The 25,232-nt window shown below is 42.4% G+C and overlaps 1 protein-coding gene and 1 long non-coding RNA gene across 6 annotated transcripts in view; one reads left to right on the top strand and one right to left on the bottom strand.

Moving 5' to 3' along the window:
* The window catches only part of CDH8 (cadherin 8), a 239,377-nt gene that overhangs the window by 31,481 nt on the left and 182,664 nt on the right, over positions 1-25,232 (top strand). The window lies entirely within an intron of this gene.
* Positions 894-3,276, bottom strand: LOC308591794. The gene is made up of 3 exons (XR_014010267.1): positions 3,124-3,276; positions 1,310-1,415; positions 894-1,053 (listed from the first exon to the last, which is right to left on the bottom strand). It is a non-coding gene; the product is annotated as an uncharacterized lncRNA (long non-coding RNA).

The raw sequence follows: 25,232 nt of genomic DNA, 5'->3' as shown, positions 1-25,232 counted from the left end.
CTGGCTGATGGGCGTTGTTGTCCAACAACATCAGGAAGACATGTTGGCTACCCCCTGCCTTCAGGTGCAAGTCTTATCGAAGTCAGAAATATTTCTATAAGGTCTGTGGTAAAGAGAATTCTAGGTTTAAAGCAGCCTTTGTAAAACAATGCATCCTTCTTTGGAAGAACCATTGCCACTTATTTTTATATCCCACAATTCAGTTTGCTTTCCATCACATACGGCAATAGCTACATGAGAGGAAAAGCTAAGATTATCTTCCAAAGTGTTTTTCCCCCTCCCCTTCAGCTTTAAGAAAGTCTATGATGACAGCAGCAATGGGCTTCCCAATGACTGGCAACCTAATTCAGTTGCGGAATGATCTGTCTTGTGACACATTCTATTGCTTTTCCCTGCGGACTTGATGAGTTAGAGAGAACTTTTTTCCCTCCCTTTAAGTAGAACTGGTATATGTTTGTAGTCTCCTCTGCATGCATTTACAACTCTGTGGCAGATGTGTGAAGCAGGCGGCAGTGCATCAAATGTCACTGTTCTTTCCATTGGAGACAACAGCAGAATGCACAAAAGCTCCGACGAAATGGAGCAGAGATATTAGGTTACTCCACACAGCAATAAAATGTGTAGGCATGTTACTGCATTTCTCATTTGCTAGCATTATGGAGCCCATGGTAAATATATAACACACATAATGGGTGATGCGCTAAATGGCATTGGACCCACTTTAATAGGCAGTCACTTTCTGGGTTGTTTTTTTCTTTTTAAAAAAACCTAGGATATTTAGTTTATGCTTTGCATTTACAATTTATGGTTTGGGACAAGCGACGAAAGTTGCAAACATAAATACATGGGGGTTTGAAAGTGACAAAAGCCTGTTTCATTTTTCATTCATTGAATCAATACTGAATAATTCAATAGTAAACCCGAGACTCAAAGGAACTATACTGACAAACAGTCAGGCTGAAGCGCTTTGAGTCGTATGCTTCTCTGAGGCCAATTGTTTCTTAGGATGCCTCTCTGAGCCCTGATAATCCTCCAGTAAACTTTTGGATACACCTTTATAAAAAGGAAACAGAAGAAATTCTAAAAAAATAGGATCACTGAGTAAAGCTGAAGTGTCAGCATTGCAAAAGAATCCTGGAAGCCAAGGTTAGAGCTTCCACAAGTAATCTACAACTATGACAGGTGGCAATGCTCCAACTCTTCTGTCCCTTTAAGACTGTTATGGGCAAACTCTGACCCACTGTCCTAATTAAGCCCAGCAGAGGTCCTCAAATGGCCCATAAAGTTGCTTCCTCCAAATCATACCTACCTGTTTCACACCTGATACGATGGATGTCAGTTGTTGGGCAGGCAATGGCACATCTCCATTCCAAATGTGGGGTTTGAAGGCACCCCAACAACCTGATCAGCAGCACCTGCAAAGCAACACAACTTTCCCCATATGATTTGATTTCAAATCATACAGGCAGAAGAAGTACAAGTTTGCAGTTGCTGCCTATCAAAGTCCTGTGTCTTTTACTTGCATTGATTCCAAACTGCATGTGTAAATGAAAACAAAAACCAAAACAAAAACCCTCCACCTGACCTGTCAAAATGACCTGTGAGGTTTTGGGTGACATAAGGATATATTCTCAGAAGTGCTCTGCTCCACCACAGAGAAGTGTGGAAGACACATCCCAACTACTCCCTTCATACATACACAGTATTTCCCCCCTTTGCTAATCCCATCTGGCAGGAACAGAAAAACAAATCTATTCAGGTTTAACTCCTAATGGACAGGAGGACCTGTTGCCCTCCAGATGTTTTTGGGCTCAAGCTCTCATCAGCCTCTGCCACCATGGCCAATGGTTGAGTGAAGATGGGAGCTGTAGTCGAACAACATCTGGAGGGCAACCGGTTCCCCACTCATAAACCTACTTTCACAGACTTAAGGAAGGTGCTACCACCCTGCATGTATGCTGGAGATAGTAACTCCTAGGACCCTTTTTTATTCAATTCTTCATTTTCCCCATCTCTAAATTATAGCTGCTCTAGAACATACCACAAAAAGGAGTTATCTGTGGATACCTCTGTCTTCATTTTTCGTAGGGAAGATTCCTCCCCAGAAAGAACCTGTGTCATTGGTGTAAAGAACAGTGCTATGCTTTCATACAGAAATTCCTGTAGCTAATTGTAGGTGCACAGACAGGTTGGAAAATACTGTTCATTTTTATTTTAAGGCAGCCTCCAGTTTCTCACATGCCCTTTATCTTGAATCTTTTAATAAAAGCCTTGAATTAGAACTGTGGATCTGTCTTGCCTGGTGGCCTAATCATTTACCCAGGCTTTTAAAGAGAGATAAGAGGAAGGTATAAATTTAGTCTCTTGCCTAGATAGATGAGAGGTCTTTCTAACGGTACTTACCTATCCGCAGATTATTTCCTACAGCTCTTAAGCACCTCCTGCCTTGGGAGAAATAGAGGCTGGTCCATTGTGGCAAATGGGGCGGTGCCCTCCCAATTTCAATCTGCCCTTAAGCAGCCCTGCCTGCCTGCATCAAATTTCTCCTCCTTAGTTTCAGTTTTGCCTTATTAGAACTTATCAGGAAGAAGGATAGGGACAAAACTAGAGTTTGTTGACTCGTCCTATCATTGGCCTCCCTAGCTTCTGCCCAGCTAGCCACATTGGGAACCAGTCAGCCCAGTTTGTCAGTAATGACAGCCAGTGTTGGCCTAGGACCTTGGAGACCTGGGTTCAAATCCCTGCCAAGCCACAAAACTCACTGGTGACCTCCACTTAACCTACCTCACATGTTTGTTGTGAGGATAAAATGGGGAGGAAGACAACCATGCATACCATCTTGAGCTCCTTGGAGGAAAGGTGGGATTTAAATTCCATAAATAAATACAATTAATGACTAATCAGTGAGGTAGAGGTAGCTTTCTAATTAACCTAAGTTTGGTGTGCCTCTTTATCTGTTTAGGGTGGGACTCCAACTCCCATCACCCCCAGCCAGCATGACCAATAGCCTAGGATGATGAAAGTCATAGTCCAACAATATCTGGAAGCTGCCATGTTGGTTCTCCCTAGTTTTCCTCATAAGAGAGATGTGGGAGTGAGTGCCACTGTGTTACAACACCTCACCTTTATTGCATGGAAGAAGCAGAACACAGCCACTGCATGATGGTTTCTCAACAATGTACCACAATGATGTGGTGTCCACCACAGATTTCATCTGATGGTAACATCTCATCAGTTCAGTCCACTCCTAGCAGTGTAGATACACACACCCTTCATGGCCACATCTCATGTAAAAGTCCCAGATTGTTGATGGAGACTGAATTAATGTATGAAACTTACTATAATAAGATAGAAGCCACTCGCTTGCATGGCTTAATTAGAGCAATTCACCAAGGACAAGGAAATGGCTATCAATGGCTATTAGTCATAGTTGTTACAAGGAATCGTCATGTTTACAGGCAGTGTGCAACTGAGTAACAGCTGCTAACAGGGGTGGGGGCAGAGGACTATTTCCTTCAGACTTGTCTTGTTTCCTAGAAGCGTATGGTTCACCACTATGGGAAGCAGGGTGCTATAAAATACAGACCTTCACCTTCATCCGGTATGGCCCTTCTGTGGTGGGCGTTGCCCATTGGGGCAGCAAAGATTAAGACAGGGAGCCCAACAGTAGAGGGAGCCACGGCCAATAACAGGCAGAACCAACAAATTTGAATGAGCCCTGCTGAATTCTCCAAGGGATGAAAAAGGAGGGTGACAGTCACTGCCAACCCTGGGGCTGGACTGCTGGGACTGCTGGCTGAGGGAAGAATGAGGTAGGTGGGGCAGTGTCCCATTCACCCAAATGGACTAGTCTTCACTGCAGCCCTTCATTGTATCTATATGGTTTCATGTATATTAGCCTTCCAACCCACGTACACTGGAAAATGCATTGTAAAATGTGTTGATCTGGATTGTTGTTTTGTGTTTTTCAACACAAAGATGCACTGTGTCCACCCAAAAAGTAATGTGTGAATCAGCCTCTACAATAAGAATGCTTCCTTTCTCCAAAATATCCAAAATATATCTGCTTGCATTTATGTTGATATCTACTTGTTAAAATGGAAGCTGCTTGGAGTGTCAAGTATGTTAAAATCTGGTCCTTGCAAAGGCCAGAATTTCCTTCCAGTCTGTTTTGTGTTGATCAGTCTTATGCTGATTATTTCTCTGTTAAAGCCAGCAGAAATTATATTTGGTAATATGACACAAACATCGTGTTTCCTTTCCTATTTGCACTATCTTTGTTCTTTACTATTTATAGCCTAAAATATGTATCATAAAGCACTCCATAGTTGAACTGCTGCCAAGATCAACATTGCTATTGGAACATATACTTCTGCATTCCCTGCACTATCATTAACTAGCAGAAATGCTCATCATTGTGATGGGGGAACTGGGTGATGGGGTGGACGAGTATATATATATCTAAAGTCCTCTTGGGATACCTTTCTGTAAAGCTACCTTATATTAAATCTGGCCATTGGTCCATTTAGCTCAGCATTGTCTACACTGACTAGTGGTCCCTTACCAGCATTTCAGACAGGGGTCTCTCCCCCACCACTACTGGAGATTGAACCTGGCAGCTTCTTCATACAAAGCAGACACTCCACCACTGAACTGTGGGTCTTGCCCAACAACAAGAAACCGGAAAAACATACAGTTCTCTATGTAGACATTTCAGGATCATTCTATTATGTAAACTCCTGCCTGCAGTTTAAAGCTGTACAGCCCAGTCTCAGGTTTACCGCCTTAGTAAAAACTTCCTTTATACATGAGGGAGGGCAACTTTTGCCCCCAACAAAAATTAGTACACAAACCTAAGTCTGAAGAACACAAAACCTAAGTCTGGAGAAAATGAAGGTCTGTCTTCTAGGGAATCATCATGAGGATAAAGGAAATTAACAAGTCCCCTGTGTCCATCAAACCTTATTTTCTTGAAGAATTTGGATGTTCTGACTCTCCCAGCCATCTTTCCTCTGACACACATTCTACTTTGTCTCAGAGAACTGAATGGGGGAAACTTAGAATAATGTCCACTGTGTCTGCATGTTCCAACCTATCATCTTAAGAAAACTTCACTCTGGGTTCCATTTCCAAGTCTCGCACTAGTCCCTTCTCAACATTTGAAAGCTCTCAGAATTAAGAACCATGGACAGCTCCTTCGGGACACCTCTGGCCTCAATTTTTATTGCATTTCCCATTCCAGCCACGCAGAACTTTACACAGGAGTCTTGGTTGTTGGCTAATCCCAATAAAAATGCTAAATAGCTATCACAGCACCGTAGGGAGTTGCCAGTCTCTTTCATGGAAGCTAAAACTACAATCTATCTTTTATATGTCACTAACTTTTAACTGATGGGTTGCATTTTCTTTGCTGCATATGAGACACGGTGGCCACAATATGCTCCATAGGCATTACTGCCTGTGGCTGTCCTGGAATTCCACTTTAGTACTATGGTGATGTTTTAGTACAGTACGTGTGGGATCTGCAACAAAATGTTGCAAGGCTGAGTGCTCTTGTTCAGTGTTCTAGTCAGACAGTTGTGTCCAACATTCCATTCCGCTCTTCTCTATTATTATTTTTGCTCTCTAACAGTAAATCCACGCCATACATTTAGAACACACCACTCACTCTCCAAATAATCCTGGGAACTGTAGTTTGTTAAGGGTGTTGGGAACTGTAGCTCTTTGAAGGGTAAACTACAATTCCCAGGAATCTTTGCGGGGGACATGTATGTTAAAGTGCTATAAATGTGTTTTAAATTTATGGTGTGAGTGTGAATTGAGGCAGAATGCAAGAGCTACTGAGCATACTTAGTCCTCACTCGATTCTTTTGGGGTTTCCACCTCCCTTAGGACACTCTCCTTACACACACACAGAGAGAGAGAGAGAGAGAGAGAGAGAGAGAGAGAGAGAGAGAGAGAGAGAGACTCAGTGGTGGTGGTTTTCTTGACATCTGCAAACCACCAGGTTCTTTCATTTTGGCTTCATGAAGGTCCACACTGAGAAAATTAGTTCGCCATTAGCATGTAGGATAAGAACCAACAGCTGTGTTTGCTGTGGAGTGGGGAAGGAAAGGCAAATATCTAAATTCAGAGTCTGAAACAAACACTCACAGAGACACTAGGGAGGTGCCACATGCTCACTGCACATCCCACAGCGTTTGGAGACACATGGCCTTCTCTCCTTCATGTTTTATGATATTTGCTGCTGCAAAGACCAATGTGCACAAAGAATACATGCCTGTCGCGGAAAGCGTGAATTGGCTCTCCGCCTTCTGAGATTCCAAGAATAGCTTTTGGAGACAGGACACGTTTGCATTTCCAACAAATATTTTCAATCTGATTTCTTTTTAAAGTGGTTCTTTAAGGATATATTCCCTCCCTCCTCATCTGAGTTAAGAAATGTGTGTCTTTAAAAAAAATACTTCAGAATATGAAGCCTAGAAGGAAACTCTTCATATATTGCAACTGTTTTCAATAAGAGCACATTACAATATAAACCGGCGGGTGGGTGGGGGGTCAGATATGACTTGATAGTATCTCTTTAAAATGCAGACAATGTAAAGTTCATCCCTCAAGGCAGTAGCTGGAGGAGGACGAAATAGCTGGGCACTGAATTTCAGACCTTTACTCTCATTATTTATTGCTTTGTCTTGCAGCCAAATTGCTCTGGCCTGGATAGCTTAAAAAGTTCCTTGATTGTCTCCTATCATAATGCCCCACATCTCTTACTTCTTTCATGAAATTAGTGATTGATGCACAGCTGGCTAGCGCTATGATCTGATCATTTCTGCATTTTTAAGACACAAGTTTATTTGACTATAAGCAGCACTGCAGTGTTTAACAACTGCAGCCAAAGGCTGTGTTTGAGGAGTATGCTGCAGATTCAAATGGGTCCTAAACCTGGAACCAAATTGGGGTGATTCAGTGGGTCTATATGAAGTGAAGTGGGATCAGTGCAAATTGCCCCATACTGAAGTGAGAACCCCACCCCTTCAAAGTACTTCAGGGTGCTTCAGCAATTAAGATGTCAAAAAAGAAAAAATATTGCAAACACCTCTGCTAAAAGTGACATTAATGTCTGTAGCTTGCCAAAGAAGGAAAATATCAGGGTGGAGTGGGGGTTCTTTTTTTGCATTGCTGGTAAAGCTTGTGATCAGAGGGAATAAACTTATCTGGACTCTCCAATCCCAGAGTTTTGGAGAAAGTATATTTAAGTAAACTTCAGTACTGCCTAACAAATGAGAATAAATAGCCAATGTTATCTAACCCTCCATCAAACACACTGGGATGAATGCTCAATAAGTAGGTCATCTGGAAGTGTCCTGGCAAATTGGTGCTCAGGACCCAGAAACAAAAGTTATGACAGAGGGGAAATGAAATTCTTGTATTTCACTGATACCAAATTTAGAATATCCCTAAATCACATATACCGGCATACTAATTTGTCTTTAGTTTAACAGGGTCCTTACTTAGGGACGTCTATCATGTCTACCATATTAAGAACAACTGACTACATAACACTAGAGAAATTTAACTCTTTTTTAACCCATCCCCAAACTGTAAAGGCTGCCCATGTGGGGGGAAAAACACTTTGGCTATCCTACTAATGTTTGACATAATTCACTCCTTCACAAGGGACAACTATGCCTGGAAAATTCTATAGCATTCTTCTTCTTCTTCTTCTTCTTCTTCTTCTTCTTCTTCTTCTTCTTCTTCTTCTTCCTCTTCCTCTTCCTCTTCCTCTTCCTCTTCCTCTTCCTCTTCTTTGTAAGCAAACTTTATACACACACATTATGTTCCAATTCCCTTTTCACTGATGAATTCTGCATTTATAGCATGCATTTGTAGGAAAACATGGACTGAGGAAAGCTGCTTTACAAACAAAGCCACCATGTGGGAGATCCAGTGCATGGCTTGGTGACAGAGCATCTGCTCTGCATGCAGAAGGTCCTGGGTTCAATCCCTGTCTCCAAAAAGCCAGGGAATGGGATATTTGGTCAAGATTGAAACTTACCTTGTCAGGCCGAATCGCAGCTATAAAGATGTGTGTTTTGCCAAAGATGTTATTTTTATTTCAAACCCTCCAGGTCGTGGACAGAATGGAATGTTTTGGAAAATGGCAGAAGGATATTTCTAAGTTTGTCTGGCAGGGCAAAAAGCCCCGAATAAAATTCAAAATACTAACTGACTCAAAAGAAAGAGGGGGGTTTGCCCTGCCGGATTTAAGGTTATACTACGAAGCTGCAGCCTTCTGCTGGCTGAAGGACTGGTTTCTGTTGGAAAACACCGATGTCCTAGATCTGGAAGGGTTTGACAATGTTTATGGTTGGCATGCATACTTGTGGTATGACAAGGCGAAGGTTCATAAACTGTTTAAAAACCATATTGTCAGAAAATCAATTTTTGCCGTCTGGATGAAGTATAAGGACTTACTAGAAAGTAAGACCCCGAGGTGGTTATCACCAGTGGAAGCCAAGATTTCTAAAAAAAGGCCCAATATGGAGGCCTACTGGCCAAAATATTGGGAATTAATTGAAAGAGTCGGAGACAATTGGAAGCTCCAAAGCCAGGACAAATTAAAAAGTAAGGTGCGAGATTGGTTACATTACGCTCAAATTCAAGAGGTATTTAAAATGGATAAAAAAGTGGGTTTCCAGACGGAGAAATCGAAACTGGAGACGGAGTTACTAGAACCAAAGACTAAGGTACTTTCGAGAATGTATGACTTGCTGCTTAAATGGAATACACAGGATGAGACAGTTAAATCTGCTATGATAAAATGGGCACAGGATGTAGGACACAATATTATGTCTGAGGACTGGGAAAGGTTATGGAACACCGGTATGAAATTCACGGCATGCAGTGCCTTGAAAGAGAACATTATGAAAATGGTATACCGGTGGTACATGACCCCAGTCAAATTGGCTAAAATATATCATCTGTCTGACAATAAGTGTTGGAAATGCAAGGAGGCAGAAGGGACATTCTTTCACCTCTGGTGGACCTGCCCGAAAGTAAAGGCCTTCTGGGAAATGATATATAATGAGTTGAAAAAGGTATTTAAATATACCTTTTCTAAGAAACCAGAGGCCTTTCTCCTGGGCATGGTGGACCGGAAGGTGCCAAAGAAGGACAGAACCTTGTTTATGTATGCAACCACAGCAGCAAGGATTCTTATTGCAAAGTTCTGGAAGACACCAGATTTACCCACACTGGAGGACTGGCAGACGCAGCTGATGGACTATATGGAGCTGGCAGAAATGACTGGCAGAATTCGAGATCTGAGCGAAGAAACAATGGAGGAGGACTGGAAAAAATTTAAGGACTATTTGCAAAAATATTATAAGTTGTTTGAATGTTAAGATTGTGCACGATTAAGAAACGTTATGCTTCTGCAATTTATCTAAGAAAATGATAAAGTAAGTATTGATGAAAAAACGAGATAAATTAGAATCAAAATATTATGTTTATTAAGAGTGTTAAAACTAAATTACAAACTTCTGAAATTGGTAACATAATAAATTCAAAGGTACAATAAGATGTGAAACAAGATAACAAATTGCTGAACTGGCTAGAATAATGAATGCAATGTTGAGAGGATGTGAGGAGGTCCAAAAAGAAAGCGAACTGTTGAAGGACGTTATGAAGGTTACTTAACTTTTTCTTCTTTTTCTTATTTTTCTTCATATATAAAAAAAAATGTTTCTTACATGTTGCTAGGTAAACAAATCTGTTAACCTATGGAAAGAAACGCAATAAAAAATTTTATAAAAAAACAACAACAAAAAGCCAGGGAATGTACTCAGTCTGAAAGTCTGGGGGTCAGTCATCATTCAGTGAGGACAATACTGAGCTAGACACTCCAAAGGTCTGACTCAGTATAAGACAGCTTACCACATTCCTCTGAGTGTGTGAACCAAACTGAACCTTCAGTGTAGGGGAAGGACGCTGTATCAGTGTGTGTGTGTGTGTGTGTGTGTGTGTGTGTGTGTGTGAGAGAGAGAGAGAGAGAGAGAGAGAGAGAGAGAGAGAGAGAGAAAGAATTCCCTGCCTATCTCATCACTTACCTGCACACACAAATATGTTACATTCACTGCATGTGTGGTATGGGTCACAATGCCCTTTGGGCCAAGCATCTTGTGAACAATGATAAGTGCATTAATTCAATGTTTCTGTGGAAACAAGGAATTGGTGATGGGAGAAGAAAAACAGAATCCCTGTGCTGCTGCTTTGGGGATTTGAAATCATATCTTCTTTCTTTTCTTTCTCCTTTCCCTCGTGTGGTGGCATCTTCTCTAGTGCATAGCATTATGAGATGCACGTAATGGTTACAATCTGCAAACGCTCTCTTCTTGCTCTCCAGTTAATGGTCCAGAAGAGTCTGCACCATTTAATCTTCAGATATGAAACACTCAGTGACCCTCAGCTGTGGAAATCAAGCTTTGGCTGGTTAAGAGGATGCAAAATATACTTTATAAAAATGGATGAAAGTGAAGTCAGCTTCTTCTTTTTTAAGAAAAAAAATATTTTTAACATGCTCATGTGTTGAAACCCAAATTCAATGAAATAAACCACATGACTGACTAAAAAGAAACATGTGTGGGCTATCCCATTGACATTCCAAATGAGAACTCTTAATAGCTAATTTCTAAATCAGGGATACTCTCATTTATTTAATTGCTTTTTATTTTACACACTTTATCCCCATAAATTCAGAAATGATCAAAGGCAATTTCAACCACAAATCCAGTCCTCTTGTGACATGCAGGCAGCTGAATCGATACCTGACGGAAGCTTTTTTAAAAGCAACGTATCTGAACCCTACCATATGGGGTGGAATTTTCATGCTGTGATGCATCCAGCACAAAATATTCTATATTTACTTGAATGTAGGGCAGTATCCTCAGTGAATGTAGGAAGCTACCTTATATGACTAGCTCAGCATTGTCTACATTGACTGACAAGAGGCTATTCAGGTCTAAGGCAGAGACACCCCTCACCAGTTACCTAAACTTTTAAAGCTGGAGAAACAGACTCATAGATCTGGAGGAAGCCTTATAGGCCATCCATGGCTATCACTGGTTACTAAAGTTGAGGGGTATGTTCTACTAAGGCAGTACACTTCTGAATTCCAGCTGCTGAAAGCCACAGGAGGGGAGAGTACTGTTGTGCTCAGATCCTGTTTGCAGGTTCCCAATAGGCACCTGGTTGTCACAGGTAGGACTGGATGCTGAACTAGATGGGCCACTGGCCTGATCCAACAGATTCTTCTTATGCACATATGTTCCAGCCTCCTGCATAAAGCAGGGAATTCAAAGCACCTCCACTAGCTGACTTTCCAACCTCTATTTGTAGACCTCCAGTGATGGCGAGCCCACCATTCCCCTCAGTAATTGTTTCCATTGCCAAACTGTTCTTAACAGCAATACATTTCTCCTCAGGTTCAACTGAAACCTACCTTCTTGTAAGTTGAACTCATAAGGTGGACAGTGAGCTTCTGTGACTTGAAGCCCCACCGCAAACTCCACATATCAGGTCCCTAATCACTCAGCCACATTAGCAGGTTTTAAGGAATGTATCTTGGAATTTATGCATGTTAAGCATGTGTTGTACCTCTGAGTAGGGGGTATGTGGTATTAGGGAAGGAGGAGTTCCTCTGTTGGGGAACATGTTGTGATCCTTCTGGGGTCCCCAGACTGCATTCAGCTCTCACCTGTGGCTCCTAGAAGCTATCTGCATGTGAAAGTGGCCACACCCCGGGAACAGCTTCAATTGGTCAGCAAAACCAGCTAAGGGTAGCTGATGGGTCTCAAACCCTCAGTGAGTTAGGGATAAGACTAATTGGACAAGACCAATAATGGGTCCAATGGTCAAGAAGGCAGTTTCTGCACGTGCTGTAGAGGGGCAGATGGGGCTCATTAACCTGAGAAGATAGCCCATCTAGGAAAAGGAATACTCTGATCCTAAATGTCTACTGCCTTGTGGGATAACTTCAGGAAAAGGAGTTAACCCTACACAAATCAGGAATGGAGTCCGTAATACAGTTGGATAGCACATTGTACACCACTTTCTGGCAATTACTTCAGCAAAGCTGGTGCCAGACAAATTGTTCTGCTTTCCTTTGGACCACATCCAAATGAAGAGTGAGGGGTCTTATCAACTGGACAGTCCAGGACCTTCATACACACTGCCATGGCTTGCACCCAGGGAGGTCACTTTGGCGCTGTTTGACTTACCCCCCTGGACATTGGCTCTTGACACAGTTGGATACCAACCACAATGTACCTCGGAGCCATGGTCCTTCCCCATCAGAATTTCATGCTGTTTTTAGCCATCATGGATAATAGCCATTGATAGACCTGTCCTGTATGCCTAATCCATTTGCAAAACCATCTCTGCTAGCAGGAACTGCAACATTCTGTGGCAATGCAATGAAGTCCATTATACATAATTATACATTATGTGACAAAACACTGCCTTTTGTTCTGCCTGAAACTGCTACCACTCAGCTTCAGTTGTTGACCCTGAATTCTAATGGTTTGAGAGAGATAATCAGTCCTCTCAACTTACTCTTTCCACATAGATATGTTTCTGTTACACATGAAGCACCTGATGTGAGGAGGACTTGCATCCCTCTGTGTGTGTTAGACCAGACAGTGGTTTAAGTCAGTGACAGTGTTCTACTGAGTGGTGACATGTGCTAGGCACAGAATCCAGGGACACTGTGTCATGGGGTCACATGCCATTGGTCCCAATTCAGGATCAAGGAAGCAATTGCAGAGCAAGTGTTCTAGCAATTCGCATTCAGGTGAAACAATACCAGAACTAGATAAGTAAGGTCAAGGGCCAAAGGAGAAACAAGTCAGAGATATTCTTGGTCAGCTCCAGGTTTATCTAGACTGGAAAACAGACTTGAATCTTGCTTATAACCACCAGCAGACCCCTACTGAATCTTAAATAGGACTTATCTGTGCACTATGGGTGGAGCTTGTGTTCTTTAGAGAACTAGCCTACCTAAGAAGCTGTTGAATTTGGTGGTGTCTGGGAAGTTAGGGTTATATGAATGGGCTCTGAACTGGGCAATGTAACCTATTCAAGCTAGAGAGATACTGGCCTCACAGACTCTTCTGGTGATGATACCCAAATGCCTTTTGAAACTTGTACTGCTCTGAATTTTGCAAAGCAGTTATCTAACCAACAACAACAAAAAGATGCATACAAAAACGTGTGTCTTAGAGAAGTGTTTACACAACACTGTATGTGCATTATGTCAGGGAAAGTTGCTTGCAAAAATGAGTAGATTAGGCAAAAATGTGTAAGCTAGGAAAAGTGTGCCTGAAAATGCGTAGATTTTCTTGTTTAATTTTTCAAGGCAAATTAGAGCAGAAATAGGGGACATGGAAGATTCTCCAACATGAGAAACAGAGAAATAAAAACTGGCATATTTATTAATTGCTGTAAGCAGTGCTTTTTTTCTTCATTTTCCTACTCATATTGAAATACTGCCCCTCAATGAGGCCAAACAACATGTTTATGGGTATGCATATATACCCATGTGTCCCCCCCAGAAAAAAGCACTGCCTGTAAGCCTATATGTTTGAGGGGAATGATTCACCCTCATCGAATTGCTGAATGCCCCCACCCCCATTTTACTGCCTGTGAATGGCATGGAAAATGGGGGGAGGGCATTTTGGCTCAACAATGATGTGCTGCTTTTTCTTTAGGCCATATTTGAAATTCTCTCTGTCTGAAATGTTCTCAGGATTTCAATCTTCTGAGTTAGCTAGTGTTATCTGGAGAATGGCAACAGTACCTTAGACATTATTACACTTTGATATCTGGACTTCATAACAATAGCTGCTTTGGGAAAGTTTTCACTGCATTAACTTCCTTCCCATCATCCTCTCACCCAAACCTTACTGATGCACATAAGCAGTTGGGTGAATTTACAAAACACAGAACCAAAAAAAGGGAAACCTTGATGTGTTTATGTGCTCATCTGCTTCTGTGCATGTTGGGTTGCCTCCTTGTATGTGTGAGTTTCTTCAGCGATGGAGAAGAAATTCATTCAATCCACTTTTCACAATGGACTGACCTCAACTGACCTAGCTGTTACCATGCTAGCTTGTGAATTGCAATGCAACTCCCTGGCAGATTACACATTTATCCAGGTTTTACAAGGGCATTTCAATGTGCAAAAAGTTCACATAAAAATATGTATTTTATGTTAAAAATGCGTACACACTGTATATTGTGTGGGGGAAATGGGATCACAGGAAGCTGTGTCCTACTGAGGCAAATTATTGGTCCATCTAGCTAAATGCTGTCTGCAAAAAGAGAGAGGGTGAGCTAGTGAAAGGAGACGGAATTAGACTGCCCAGTCCATCCGTACTTGTGGGCATCTGTAAACTGGTAGTGGTTGTGGAAACAAATTGGGAGCAAATGAAAATAAATGAAAACTGTGGCTTATGGGATATGTTCCAGCTCTGGTGTTAACTTTAGAATTTCTCCATCTTAAAAAGGAAAGAAGACAGTAGGGGTGGGGGGGATTGGCCAATAGTTCAGAAGATGGAAATCTCTTTAGCTGCTGTTTCACCAGCTGACCCTGAATTCTAAAGTGTTATTTGAGAGAATTTCCTTCCCCTGTGTGTCAACAGAGTTACTCTCTTCCTTGCAAAGTCTTCCTGACTTGGTTTATACTTTATCTTTGCCAGATTGCCTCCAGCAATCACTTGTCTGAGAGCTGAGATCAACTGTGGAACTCTTTCTGATGTACACTTGGCGGCTAACCTAGGTTGTGCTCTGAGTAATGGGTGAAATGGCTTTAAGGCATGTATGTGGCCGGACAAGTCACTGAGCTGCAGAAGTGTTGGTGCTTGTTCGCCAAAAGGGAGAGACAGAGCAATCAGAAATCTGCGAAAAAAGAAAAAAGAAAGAAAAATCACGAAATTGTTTCCTTGACTCATCGTAGCATGAGTCAAAACGTTGATGCCTTGGAAGCAATGGAAAATTAATTTAAACACCTTGTGAACATAGTGTCAACTAAGATATAGTGTAAGTTCTGTTTAGATCAGGTGTGGGGAATATGAGGCCTGATAGGGGTGGAGCTAATACAGTTTAGGCCACTATATATATCTCTCAGCTCTCTCCCCAGCCCACACAGCTTTTGAGCAGGTCACACCCCTCACTGGCCCAACTTTATATGCTTCTTGAGTATTTTTGCCTGGTTGGAATGTGTCCTTGATTTCTGATAAAGACTCTTGCTTGCCTGGATGGAGTAGAGAGAGGAAAGTGTGAGTGTGAAGAAACTAGCTAACTGTACAGAGAGAAACAGATGCATCCATTGCTCCACCCAGTTTTACCTTTGACCCATTGCTGGCATGTGGCCCTTGTAAGTTTGCCCAGCATGGAATGTGGCCCTCAAACAGTAAAAGTTCCCCATCCCTGGTTTAGACCTTTGAGAAACTCTCTGGGATTATTATTTTATTAATTTATCGGCTTCTTTGTCTATCTTTTAAAAATATATTTGTGGGCAGCAGGACTGGGAACAGAGGGCAACACTGCTGGGCACCTTCAAGGTTTCAACAATAGTCCCACCCCTAACCACCACAGCCCCTTAGTCCTGCTGTGGGTCAGCTTGCAATTACCATCTCGTCAATCCCACTCTGTCTATCTGCCCCAGAGGAAAAATCCAAGAAAGCAAATAGTGACCAGAAGTGAAAATAGTTTTCCTGCTCACTCATCTGCCCTTTCTTTCTGGACAGCAGTGGGTCAAGGGAGATCAAGGGAATAATTGCAAAGAGGAAGAGATGAGTGTACTGCAGCCATATTAGGAACTGAGATAGGAAGCTGACTTATACTGAATCAGATCATTGGTTCTTCTGTCTCAGTATTGCCTTCACTCACTGGAAGAGGCTCTCCAGAGTTTCAGTGAGGGAGTCTTTCCCAGTCCTAACTGGAGATACCACGGATCTAACCTCAGACCTTCCATCTGCAAAGCAGAAGCTCTACTACTGAGCTATGGCCCTTCCATAAGCATATTGCCAGAGGGCTGCCCAAAATCCAGAGCCAGCTCTGTAAGAAATGTCACAATCCCTTCGACGGTTCACAGTTTTCACATACTGAAAAGAAAATGCAGTAAAAAAACTGGAGGAAGAGTCAGCTTCCTTCTCTTCTTCTAGCAAGCACTGGTGCCTGCATCAAAAATAATCATACTCTCCAAACATTCTTTTGTCACCAAGGTAACTGCTGCATTTAAAACATCTTCCTCTCCTCTAAGTTCCCCTGGAACCCACTTTCCCTTGTTATCAAATCTCTCTCGGTAAAGATGCTGGCAGCCCAGAAGAGTTAAACTGTGACTTCTCTGGAAAATGGCAGCGTCATCTCCAAATTAACCAGGAAAACCACTGGGGAGTGCCGAAAGGCATGATGTGTCAGCAGAATTTTGCTTGCCATCTCATTAGCACGCCCAGCCCTTTGAGAATCAGAAGCAAAACCCTCCTATTGCTTTGCCAAGTCGGCTCATCCACTGTACTTGCCAGATTGCCTCCAGCAATACTCCCAAACATTTTTTTTTTTTTGGGGGGGGGTCATGCTTCTTCTACCTAATGAAACAAAGAGCCCAGTTCCAGGTAAAAATAAAATAAAACCAACAAATGGTACTTTATTTAAACAGACATTTCCTAGCAGGAGCCTATGCCTTAGTTGTCATTTCCCTTTTAAAGTCAGGGAACTGTCACTTTTTATTATCTCTGCAACAAAAAGGAATTCACAGTGCTCAGTTTCTCTCATAACTACATACCCCAGGATTGTGCATTTGCAGTGACTAAACAAAGGTGACTTTCAAAGATCACTAGGGGGCATCATATACATCTTCTCCTCAAAAATGTGTCAATATTTTATTTATTTCTTTTTTAAAAAAAATAATCCGGAGTAGAATGTGGATTGTTTGTCTATCTGTCTCAAATTTCATTTCAGCAAAGCTGAACACACACACACACACACACACAGAGAGAGAGAGAGAGAGAGAGAGAGAGAGAGAGAGAGAGAGAGAGAGATTTAATAAAAATAATCATCAGTGGCATCCATAACAAAATAAATAAATGTAGCAGTAACCAGTATTAATAGCATTAAGGATCAGGAAAAGCCAGGGTGAAAAGGTATGTTTTCAGTTGAGAGCAAAAACATCTCACAGCTAGTGCTCATCTGATCTCAACAGAGAGAGCATTCCATCTGGTAAAACATAAGAATGCTAAAGGAACAGGACAAAGTCCAATCAAGTCCACCAACCTGTTCTCACAATGGCTTACCAGGAACCTTGGAGAAGCTCACAGTCAGGATACTCTCCATGCTTGTGATTCCCACCAAGCAATAGTCTGAGGCATACTGACTCTGACAAGGGAGGTAAAGTTGTTGATAGCCTTATCACCACAAGAGATATGTTCCTTTGCTGCAATGCCCTATTTCCCATCAGATGGACTTCTGCATATGTATTATACTGTTTGTTTTGTTTGTTACCATGCTGTGTATATTTGTGTTTCTATTTTGGAAGCTACCCTGTGATCCTCAGATGAAAGGCAGCATAAATTTGTTGTTGTTGTTGTTGTTGTTGTTGTTGTTGTTGTTGTTGTTGTTGTTGTTGTTAATAATAATAATAATATTTTCATGCACCCAAAATAGAGTGTATTAACATTATTTAACTTCTATATAAATGCAAGTTTTGCTCTGTTTTGCTTTGCTTTATTTCACCCACCGTGATGCTCCATAGATTTATGGCATTTTGCAATGCCTGATTCCTCTTCCCACCAATTCATTCTCAATAAGGAAGCTTCCTTCTTTGATTCACTGAGAGAGAAAGCTAGCACTAGTGCTGTCAAATAAAAAATGGATATATAGTGCCTTTTATATCTGCAATGATGATGGACAATATGAATGGTAATGGCTCCTTGTCCATAATGCATTACACCAAAATTGTTCCCAGCTTTGTCCTTGACACTTTTCTGGCCTTTAGTTGTAAAGAGCAAGAGTCAGCATCAATAACCATTTACTCATGATTTCCTACCATTTCCACTCTTTATGAGAGAACCTAATGTGTGTCTTGCATACAATAAACCACCATACATAATCCTCCTTCACAAATAATATTCCTTTATCGTGTAGAACATAACTGGAAAATATTTGTATGTGCTTCCAAATTTCTCTTTGCCATCAGGTCTCTAAGCTTCAACAAGACAGTGTCATTTCAAATAGGAAGTAAACTTTCTCACCCCATGATTACCTTAGTTAGTGCAGTGCCAAAATCTGTCCTCCAATTATCAACAAAGCTTCAGTTTCATTCTTAACACATTTTAGAATTTCTTCAGAATTTCAGTGGTTTCAGTGATTTGAGCTTATATTATTGCTGTAAGGGGGTGGAAGGTGGTAGGCAGGGGTGCCAACTTGCCCCCCATATTGAAGATCATCCTCCATGTCCCCCATCCCCCTCCAGGTGAGCACTTCCATGGCTCCAGAATGCCACCACAACCTGGCAAGGAGAGTCCACTGCTGGCAAGCTTGTTGCTGCCCAGCCTTGTCCTCCTCATTGTTGTCCTCCTCGGGGTGGTCCAGGGGAGGGTAGAGCAGGACACCCACACTGTCACTGCCTCCGTCAAAGAGCGAGCCACCAGGGCCAAATAGCAGGAGGCTGTTGCTGTGGTGCCAACACTGCCTGTGTGGTGGGGAGGCATGCGGGCAGTGCGGGGAGAGAGGTGCATGGGCCCTTTGGCAGTTGCCAATGCCAGAGCTTCCTCTGAGCCCTCTACGCGTCCCATCCCTGCCCCTGTGGTGGTGGGGGATGGTGTCCCCCTCAATATTGGGGAAGATCAGCCCCTGGCCACCAATATTGAGGGGGCCCAAGCACCTTCCGATCCCCATAGTTGGCACACCTGGTGTTTGGTGTGCTGTCCTTTCCAGTAAACAATTCTCCAGCACTGCAGAGTCCCCAGCTTCCCTTGCTTAATAAAATGGAAAAGTTCCATAGGAGGATCTACACCATGTTGTCTCCACGGGGGCGGGGGGGGGGCTTTAATTCAAGTGCAGAAAACCTGGAAACACTGCAGACTTCAGAACACTGGTTAAAACATTTAAAGAACGAGAGAAATGACACTTAGTGACACAACCAGCTCAAAATCAAGGCAAGCACATCAGAAACCCTGCACAACGCCCATTAGAATTTCATCAGAATTGTTTCTTTCCTGTGATATGATTGAAATACCTGAAGGAACGTCTCCACCTCCAGCCTGGACACTGAGGTCCAGTTCTGAGGGCCTTCTGAAGTTATAGGAAACCAGGCAGAGGACCTTCGCAATAGTGGCACCCACACTGTGGAATGCCCTCCTGACAGATGTCAAAGAGATAAAACTATTATACAACCTTTGTAGGCATCTGAAAGGCAGACCTGTATCAGGAAGTTTTTAAGGTTTGATGTTTTGTTGTTGTTGTCTTTATATTCTGTTGGAAGCCACCCAAAGTGGCTGGGGCAACCCAGTCAGATGGGCAGATACAAGTAAATTATTATTATTATTAACAATGATAATAATGCAGACTACATTTAGAGTAGAACACTCCTTTTTATCCTAGCAGCAACTGAGATAAGACCAGCTTCCACCAACCTGGTGTCCTCCAGATGTTTTGGATTATAGCTCTGATCTTCCCCAGACCCGGCACTGGTGGAAGTTGTTGGAAATTTGCAAAAGCTGCTCAAGGCACATCTAAATAGTAAAATAGAATATTGTGGGATTCCAGCTAGTCAGCTGAAGAAAATATCTATGTCTTGTCATTTGAGTTAGTTAGTTAAAAAAAGAGCCTCATCCCTGGAGGCTGCTCTGTAAATTTAGAACTGTTGTAGAAATATTTGTCTATTGTGTTCATCCAAAAAGAAAAAAGAAAAGTGCCCACAGAGCACATTGTGAGGATTTGCTGGAACTTTTCAAGTACAAAAGAAAAGGAGCAAGCAAACAGCTAGATACTCCTGGGTACCTCTGCTAGCCTGACATGTTAATTTATTTTATCCCTACTGAAAGTAAAGTTATAATTGTTTTGATTTATAATCCATGTTACCCAAGGCAGGGACCAGAAATTGTTGTCCCTGAAGTGGGGCTTTTTTTTTTTTTATTTAAGTGACAAAGCAATGTACTGGAGCTGTTGGTGGTGAGAAATACAGAAGACTCAAAGCATGCTAACAGCCTAGGCCAGTGATTATCAGACTGTTTCCATTCCACCACCCTTAAACCATTCCTGATGAAAGTTGGACTCCAATGACAGCTGGAATGCTACAGGTTCTCCATCCATTCCCTAATCTTACTCTGCCCAGGAAATCTCAAAGTTAAATCACAAAGAAATGCTTCACTCCATTTGTTTGTTGCAATGAAATACAGTACCTCAGGTACCTCGGGTTAAGAACGTAATTCGTTCTGGAGGTCTGTTCTTAACCTTAAACTGTTCTTAACCTGAAGCACCATTTTAGCTAATGGGGCCTCCTCCTGCTGCTGTGCCACCGCTGCACGATTTCTGTTCTCATCCTGAAACAAAGTTCTTAATCCGAGATAATATTTCTGGGTTAGCAGAGTCTGTAACCTGAAGCGTATGGAACCTGAGGTACCACTGTACATGAAAAATCTCTGGACACAAGCTGAATGCCTTTCCCTTCCTACTGAAGGATAAACTGGTTAAATTCATGTTTGCATTTATTGTGCACATTTTTTGGTTTTTGGTTTTAAAATGCAAATAGCAGTTGCTGAAGTGGTGGTGGTAACTATGGTCCTCCAGTTTTCGAGTCCATAAGAACACAAGATGTGCCTTGCCAGATCAGACCAAATGCCCATCTACTCCAACATCCTGTTCACACAGTGGCAAATCAGATGTGTATGAGAAGTCCCACAAGCACAACTTGAGGGCAATTTCACTCCCCTCACTTGTGAGTCTTAGCAACTGGCATTCAGAAGCACACTGTCTCTGACAGTGGAGATAGAACATAGCCACAAAGGCTAGGAGCCATTTATAGCCTTACCCTCCATGAATTTGTCTAAACCTCTTTTAAAGCCTTCAAAGCTATTGGCCATCTCTATATCAACAACTGGAGAGTCATATGTACAGGGTCTCTACACAGCACCAGAATCTTGTGCAGTGGAGCGATGGGTCCCATTCTCAGAATTTACAAAGTTAATTCTTTGTGGACATATCACAGACGATGAAAGCATGGGTTTAAATATGGTGACATCCAGACAGGTGCAAGCAAAGCCCATTACTGAATCAGCAATAAATTCAGTGATTGATTCCAAAGGCTAGCTAGAGTCCAAACGCAAACTGGCAGTGACAATAATGTTCATGGGAGAGGGGGAATAGGCAGGACTGCCTTGACCCTGGGCTTTGGGAACCCACACAACTGGCATGGTCAGAAGTCCCACAGCCTGGCTGGCCTGCCACCTCCAAACCACCCAACAGGCCGATGTGGGAGGGTCTTGCTGCCCCACTAAAGCAACAGCAAATGAAGAAAAAAGGAAAACCAGTTCAAGAGATACCAGAAGTGAGATAGAGTTCACTGCTCCTAAGTGGTATCTAAGTAGTACCAAAAAGTAAGCTGCGGCGGGGAGGTCATTACCACTATGTAAAGTGAATCAGAGGAGTGGAGAAGATGCAGTACAGGGAACAATGGACCAGGAGAGGGTTTTCTCTGTGGCAGTCCCTAAAATTGTGAACTTCCTTTCTAAAGAGGTGTTATCTAGGCCCCTCCAGAAATTGTTTTGATCATGCATTCCTGATTATTCATATTCATCATGCTCTCAGGGCAGTCTTCACCAAACCTGCTTTCAATGCTGTTTGCCAGTCGTCGTCCCCTGCCTCAGTACTCCTAGGGATATCCCTAGGAATAGGAATGGTCTGTGTGTAAGATGGAGACTTAAAGACTCAGGAATCTCTAAGGTGCAAAGGCAATGAGCTAATACAATTGCACTACTTTTAAATTTTCTTCATAAGATTTCCCTCAACATGCATAGGAATGTCCCTTTCAGGTTTGCTGCAGACGTATTATTGTACTTTAAACACAAAGGTAAAGAAAAGCAGGATAAGGCTATCAACCTGAATTGAGCAACAGTCAATGTTGCGTAGGTGGGCAAAGTGAGAAGGGAGGCATAATGCACTCTAGTTGCAGAATAGCCTTTGTTCGTAACACATTTGGGAGCTACCCTGCAGATGCTGGAACAGGGAGCACAGCTACTTTGAACAAACTAAGTGTGTGTGGGGGGGGGGTTGTTGCTACTTGCTGCTCAGTTACACACACACATTAAAAATTGTCCCCTCCTTTTGGCAAAATCTCCCATGTTGTCCAAATAATGAGGAGCAGCTGAAACACCATCTCCTAATGCAGTCAGGAGCCATACTGCAATAACCTGTATCAGCAATGGTGAACAGTGACCACTGCAGTTGGTGGCGTCATCCCCCCCCCCCGGTTTTCTCCCAATCCACCTCCCATGCAAAGACACAATGGGCAGTGTTGCAGTGCAGTAGTCAGAGGTGGATTCAGGGCAGAGCAACCAGTGTCCGTCCCCCCCCCAGGCGCTGAAGTGAGGGGGTGTTTTTTTCCTGCCTCGTTCCCAAAGCTTAGTAAGTGCTTGCTTCAGGAAGGAGGTGTGGAGACTCTGACAGGGTCCTAGAGTCCTCCCTCCTCCTTCCCAAACCCTAGCTAGCATTTGCTTGACTTTGGAAAGTAGACGGGAGTGCTCTAGGACCCTGCCAGAGCCCTCACACCTCCTTCCTAAAGTCTTGCTTACCGGGTTTTGGGAAGGTAGCAGAAGAGCTGCTGGTGGGGTGCCACGTATTGGCCTTCTACAGGGCGCCACATTTCCAATGTCCACCCCTGCAGTAGTACAATTACTTAGTATCTATCAGAAGTCAACCTTGTAAAGGAGGTTAGTCTGAGAAACTCCTCCTCCTCCTCCTCAAATTCCAACTCCCCACTCTCCCAGGCAAGGGTGAATGAGGGGAACCTGCTGTTTATGGTGATGTTTGTGATTGGCTGTGCTATTCACAGCTGTGATTGGCTGGTAGAGCAGGCAGATAGAGAAGACTAAAGAGACTAAAGAGAAGACAATAGGAAATGTTGGAATATGACTCTGGGGAGATATACAGGACAGCTGGGCAATACCTTTGGATTTTGAGGTGCAGAAAAAACCTAGGCATTGCTCTGCCTCACCTTGTCCCAGTGACCAGCTTCCCCTGAGAGGCTTGCTCTCTTCACCCAGGACTGCTGACATGGTAGATTTAAGAGGCATGACTTGATATAATGTGTCACATTTCTTCAGGGAAGGATAACTACTGCTGCATCTCCAAGTTTGGCTGGTGGGATGTGGAGGGAGTCTGTGCTCTTCTTCAGTTAGGGTGAGAGATTTTTCTCACTAGGAATGTCTTAAACACCAGACAGAGGAACCTGCAACTGATAGCATTATCAGATAATTTGGGGAGCTCAACAGTGGAGAATCTGTTTGGATGCAGAAGGTCCCAGTAGAGATCTACATAGAGCTGGGAAAGAGTCACTGCCAGTTAGTGTAGATAGTATTGATCTTGATGGGCCAGCAGTCTGGCTCAGTATAAGGCAGTTTCCTATATTCTTCCTAAGTCCATTTCTGGACAGGGGTAGTGGCTGTGAGCTGATTCCCAGATCCTAGCAAGGCATTGAGTGAGGGGTGTTACCACACTACATGCACGTCAAGGAGATGGGGCATGGCATACTTTATTAGGTGCTGATGTCCCTGCTCATTTCCTCTTCTGATTACAGTGTGCTGCCTGCCCTTACACCCTATGGGTACAGAAAATTCCATTTGCTTCAAGGCTGAGAAGCAATTTTTGTCCAACATTCCAGCTGACCTGTGGTGATGGGCTTTTTCATCTACTCAGTGTACTAGAGGCCAATGACAATTGAGTTGGCTGGTGCCTTGTCTGGAACCTTGTCAGTGCAGGTATTTGTAGGGATCTGCTTCATAGTAGGGCTGCATATGTTGCTTGTCTGCACATATGTTTTACATATATATTTGTAAACCAAGCAAATATCTTCCCCCCAAATGTCATAAGTATCCAGTCATCTCTCTTCTAAAGGAAGAAAAAATATCCTTGGAATTTCTCACTACCCGGAGTAGAGAGGAATAAGGAATAACAATATTATGTTGTCTTTGGTGGTCTCCTATGATACTTGGCAGTGTGTATGAATATATTTTCAGGTCTTGATTGCTGCAGACTTTGCAAAATAAGAAACGAAAAATGCAAACAAAGGTCCATGTTTCAGCATATCCTGGTTCACTCACCTCTAAATCTTTCTGTCGATCTGTCTGCTCATCGAAACCTCATTTGTATGATTTGCTCTGAATGCATTGGCAAAACATAGCCAGTCAGCAAAAAGGTTCTTCAAAAGTGCCAGCCTTGTTAGTTTAGCAAGAACTCAGTGGCTGCTATTCTACAGTCAATAAAGAAAGAAGATAGGCAGTTGACACTCCATGTCCTCTCCAACAATCTGCTGCATTATATCTGTCAATTTTGGTTCTCTGTTTCTCATTTTTCAAATCTTAAAATCAGTTCCTCACATTTCCAAATCAGTTTGCATTTGCTACAATAAGAAAAAAAGCTCAGAATCCCCCCCCCCAGCAACACTGAACTAAGATTTAGCTGCCAGCCCAGTTCGATGAAGAGCACTATAGAAATTTAATAAACATAATTAATAGTAATAATATCTGCCACCACTGCAGGAATTCAGTTGTAATTACCTGAATATGTATACCAAGTAAATGGTTTATTTGCATGATTAAGAAATGCCTATTGAATTAAAAAGAAAAATACTTTATATGTGGCATCTGATGTTTAGCCAAGAAGATGATTGAACTTAATGGGTTATTGACTGGAAGTTAGGGATGGGTGAACTTGTCAATTCTGGTTTCTCTTAGTTTCTCATCCCCTCCCCCAAACCTTAACCTCAGTTCTGTACGTTTCCACATCAGTTTGCCATATCTTTTTTAAACAAAAAGCCATTGTGAAAATTCACCAGCATTTCAGTGAGACTTTCTCCTAAGAGACACATTTATGTATGCAGTCTGGCCTAAAATAATACAGCTTTGCATGTTATCTTCATTAATATATGCATTACTTAGCTGAATAACTGCATTACAAAA

Source organism: Podarcis bocagei, assembly GCF_964188305.1.
Source record: "Podarcis bocagei genome assembly, chromosome: 7".
Classification (NCBI taxonomy): domain Eukaryota; kingdom Metazoa; phylum Chordata; class Lepidosauria; order Squamata; family Lacertidae; genus Podarcis; species Podarcis bocagei.
Note: the sequence above shows the minus strand (reverse complement) of the source record. Positions and strands in the feature narration are given on the sequence as shown.